Source organism: Aphelocoma coerulescens, unplaced genomic scaffold, assembly GCF_041296385.1.
Source record: "Aphelocoma coerulescens isolate FSJ_1873_10779 unplaced genomic scaffold, UR_Acoe_1.0 HiC_scaffold_101, whole genome shotgun sequence".
Taxonomy (NCBI): Eukaryota; Metazoa; Chordata; class Aves; order Passeriformes; family Corvidae; genus Aphelocoma; species Aphelocoma coerulescens.
The window spans coordinates 85,925-90,718 of record NW_027183464.1 but is presented as its reverse complement, the minus strand read 5'-3'; positions in this window follow the sequence as shown (position 1 = coordinate 90,718).

The window sequence follows — 4,794 nt, the reverse complement described above, 5'->3', positions numbered from 1 at the left end:
CCCTGATGTCAGCAGTGGAGGAGCAGGATGAGGAAGATCTCGACGCTTGGGCTACTTGTGGCAAGAGTGTCCAAGGCTCCCAGTGCCTCCGTGGGAGCTGCAGGACTGGTGACGGAGGAAGGCCTTTGGGCAGGACTGGCTGCTCCCTCAGAGCCGTGGCTCTCAGCAGAACCGTCTCATTGCTGAGGATGCACCTATCCAGGAAGAGCCTTGCAAAGGTGTAGGAGTCCAGCTCATTGCAGTAAGGGAATGGCTGAATGATGTTTCCCAGGAGCAACTATGCTGAAGGTGCCAGTTCCAGTCCATGGCTCGCAGGATGCTGCAGCACTGCCATAGGAGAAGGCATTTGGCATGGTGCTAGAGAAGATCCTCGAGCAGCAAAGGCAGGTGTTTGCAGCTCCAGGGAATTCCTAGATGTCAGCAGTGGAAGATCAGGATGAGGAATATCTCCAGGCTTGGGCTACTTGTGGCAAGAGCCTCCATCCCTGCCCGAGCTTGGGTGAGAGTTGCCAGAGCGCAGACGGAGGAAGGCCTTTGGACAGGTGCAAGGTAAGAATGATGCATGGTCGGCAGTCGTGGTGTAAACAGAAACATTTCTTGCAATCATCCCTACTGTTAGAGTAGTTTCACTTTCCGGTTTGAATAGCATGAGCCTGGAAAGCCAATAGTCTAAATGTTCAGATGTCTGGTACCCAATAGTAGACATGAACTCAAGTCTCTCATAGAAACATCAGGCTTTTTCCTTAAGCCAAGTGCTGGGAGGGGAATTTCTTCTGCAAAACTGCTCTGCTTCTGCTGCTTGTTCCATTTTAGAAAGTTTCCTCCCTTGGCCCTGCCTTGATTGAATAGTCCTTTCTCTTCTAACTAGAAGCTCCAGGTTTTAATCTTACAAGTTGTCTTTGTTTTCTTTGTCCACAGACAGGAGTCCCTGCTCTCCCAGAGCCATGTCGATCATCAGAAGCTGCTTGTGGCTGCGGATGCAGATGGCCACAAAAGGCCTAGAAGTAAAATCTGGAGCAAGGTCGTGTGCAAGAAGATTTTCCCAGAGAAAAGCATCCTAGGAGCAGCAAGTGTCCTGGAGGTGCCAGTTGCCAGTATATGACTCCAAGGATGCTGTGGCGCAGCCAAAGGTGAAGAGGCTCAGAGAGCTGCCAGACACGATCCTCGAGCAGCAAAGGCAGGTGTTTGCAGCTCCAGGGAATTCCCTGCCGTCAGCAGTGGAGGAGCAGGATGAGGAAGATCTCGACGCTTGGGCTACTTGTGGCAAGAGTGTCCAAGGCTCCCAGTGCCTCCGTGGGAGCTGCGGGACTGGAGGCGGAGGAAGGCCTTTGGGCAGGACTGGCTGCTCCCTCAGAGCCGCGGCTCTCAGCAGAACCGTCTCATTGCTGAGGATGCACCTGTCCAGGAAGAGCATTGCAGAGGAGTAGGAGTCCAGCTCATTGCAGTAAGGGAATGGCTGAGGGATGTTTCCCAGGAGCAACTTTGCTGGAGGTGCCAGTTCCAGTCCGTGACTTGCAGGATGCTGCAGCACTGCCATAGGAGAAGGCGTTTGGCATGGTGCTAGAGAAGATCGTCGAGCAGCAAAGGCAAGTGTTTGCAGCTCCAGGGAATTCCTAGATGTCAGCAGTGGAAGATCAGGATGAGGAATATCTCCAGGCTTGGGCTACTTGTGGCAAGAGCCTCCATCCCTGCCCGAGCTTGGGTGAGAGTTGCCAGAGCGCAGACGGAGGAAGGCCTTTGGACAGGTGCAAGGTAAGAATGATGCATGGTCGGCAGTCGTGGTGTAAACAGAAACATTTCTTGCAATCATCCCTACTGTTAGAGTAGTTTCACTTTCCGGTTTGAATAGCGTGAGCCTGGAAAGCCAATAGTCTAAGTGTTCAGATGTCTGGTACCCAATAGTAGACATGAACTCATGTCTCTCATAGAAACATCAGGCTTTTTCCTTAAGCCAAGTGCTGGGAGGGGAATTTCTTCTGCAAAACTACTGTGCTTCTGCTGCTTGTTCCATTTTAGAAAGTTTCCTCCCTTGGCCCTGCCTTGATTGAATAGTCCTTTCTCTTCTAACTAGAAGCTCCAGGTTTTCTTCTTACAAGTTGTCTTTGTTTTCTTTGTCCACAGACAGGAGTCCCTGCTCTCCCAGAGCCATGTCGATCATCAGAAGCTTCTTGTGGCTGAGAATGCAGATGGCCACGAAAGGCCTAGGAGTAAAAACTGGAGCAAGGACGTGTGCAAGAAGATTTTCCTAGAGGAAAGCATCCTAGGAGCAGCAAGTGTCCTGGAGGTGCCAGTTGCCAGTATATGACTCCTAGGATGCTGTGGCGCTGCCAAAGGCAAAGAGGCTCAGAGATCTGCCAGACACGATCCTCCAGCAGGAAAGGCAGATGTTGGGAGCACCAGGGAATTCCCTGACGTCAGCAGTGGAGGAGCAGGATGAGGAAGATGTCCACGCTTGGGCTACTTGTGGCAAGAGTGTCCGAGGCTCCCAGTGCCTCCGTGGGAGCTGCAGGACTGGTGACGGAGGACAACCATTGGGCAGGACTGGCTGCTCCCTCAGAGCTGTGGCTCTCAGCAGAACCGTCTCATTGCTGAGGATGCACCTGTCCAGGAAGAGCATTGCAGAGGAGTAGGAGTCCAGCTCATTGCAGTAAGGGAATGGCTGAGGGATGTTTCCCAGGAGCAACTTTGCTGGAGGTGCCAGTTCCAGTCCATGGCTCGCAGGATGCTGCAGCACTGCCATAGGAGAAGGGGTTTTGCATGGTGCTAGAGAAGATCCTCGAGCAGCAAAGGCAGGTGTTTGCAGCTCCAGGGAATACCCTGACGTCAGCAGTGGAGTAGCAGGATGAGGAAGATGTCCACGCTTGGGCTACTTGTGGCAAGAGCCTCCATCCCTGCCCTTGCCTGGGTGAGAGTTGCCGGAGCGCAGATGGAGGAAGGCCTTTGGACAGGTTCAAGGTAAGAATGATGCATGGTCGGCAGTCGTGGTGTAAACAGAAACATTTCTTGCAATCATCCCTACTGTTAGAGTAGTTTCACTTTCCGGTTTGAATAGCGTGAGCCTGGAAAGCCAATAGTCTAAATGTTCAGATGTCTGGTTCCCAGTAGTAGACATGAACTCAAGTCTCTCATAGAAACATGAGGTTTTTTCCTTAAGCCAAGTGCTGGGAAGGGAATTTCTTCTGCAAAACTACTTTGCTTCTGCTGCTTGTTCCATTTTAGAAAGTTTCCTCCCTTGGCCCTGCCTTGATTGAATAGTCCTTTGTCTTCTATCTAGGAGCTCCAGGTTTTCTTCTTACAAGTTGTCTTTGTTTTCTTTGTCCACAGACAGGAGTCCCTGCTCTCCCAGAGCCATGTCGATCATCAGAAGCTGCTTGTGGCTGCGGATGCAGATGGCCACGAAAGGCCTAGAAGTAAAAACTGGAGCAATGTCGTGTCCAAGAAGATTTTCCCAGAGAAAAGCATCCTAGGAGCAGCAAGTGTCCTGGAGGTGCCAGTTTCCAGTATATGACTCTCAGGATGCTGTGGCGCTGCCAAAGGCGAAGAGGCTCAGAGAGCTGCCAGACACGATCCTCGAGCAGGAAAGGCAGATTTTAGGAGCTCCAGGGAATTCCCTGATGTCAGCAGTGGAGGAGCAGGATGAGGAAGATCTCGACGCTTGGGCTACTTGTGGCAAGAGTGTCCAAGGCTCCCAGTGCCTCCGTGGGAGCTGCAGGAGTGGAGTCAGAGGAAGGCCTTTGGACAGGACTGGCTGCTCCCTCAGAGCCATGGCTCTCAGCAGAACCGTCTCATTGCTGAGGATGCACCTGTCCAGGAAGAGCCTTGCAAAGGAGTAGGAGTCCAGCTCATTGCAGTAAGGGAATGGCTGAAGGATGTTTCCCAGGAGCAACTATGCTGAAGGTGCCAGTTCCAGTCCATGGCTCGCAGGATGCTGCAGCACTGCCATAGGAGAAGGGGTTTGGCATGGTGCTAGAGAAGATCCTCGAGCAGCAAAGGCAAGTGTTTGCAGCTCCAGGGAATACCCTGACGTCAGCAGTGGAGTAGCAGGATGAGGAAGATGTGCACGCTTGGGCTACTTGTGGCAAGAGCCTCCATCCCTGCCCTTGCCTGGGTGAGAGTTGCCGGAGCGCAGATGGAGGAAGGCCTTTGGACAGGTGCAAGGTAAGAATGATGCATGGTCGGCAGTCGTGGTGTAAACAGAAACATTTCTTGCAATCATCCTTACTGTTAGAGTAGTTTCACTTTCAGGTTTGAATAGCGTGAGCCTGGAAAGCCAATAGTCTAAATGTTCAGATGTCTGGTACCCAGTAGTAGACATGAACTCAAGTCTCTCATAGAAACATGAGGTTTTTTCCTTAAGCCAAGTGCTGGGAAGGGAATTTCTTCTGCAAAACTACTGTGCTTCTGCTGCTTGTTCCATTTTAGAAAGTTTCCTCCCTTGGCTCTGCCTTGATTGAATAGTCCTTTCTCTTCTAACTAGAAGCTCCAGGTTTTAATCTTACAAGTTGTCTTTGTTTTCTTTGTCCACAGACAGGAGTCCCTGCTCTCCCAGAGCCATGTCGATCATCAGAAGCTTCTTGTGGCTGCGGATGCAGATGGCCACAAAAGGCCTAGAAGTAAAATCTGCAGCAAGGTTGTGTGCAAGAAGATTTTCCCAGAGAAAAGCATCCTAGGAGCAGCAAGTGTCCTGGAGGTGCCAGTTGCCAGTATATGACTCCTAGGATGCTGTTGCGCTTCCAAAGTGTAAGAGGCTCAGAGAGCTGCCAGACACGATCCTCGAGCAGGAAAGGCAGATGT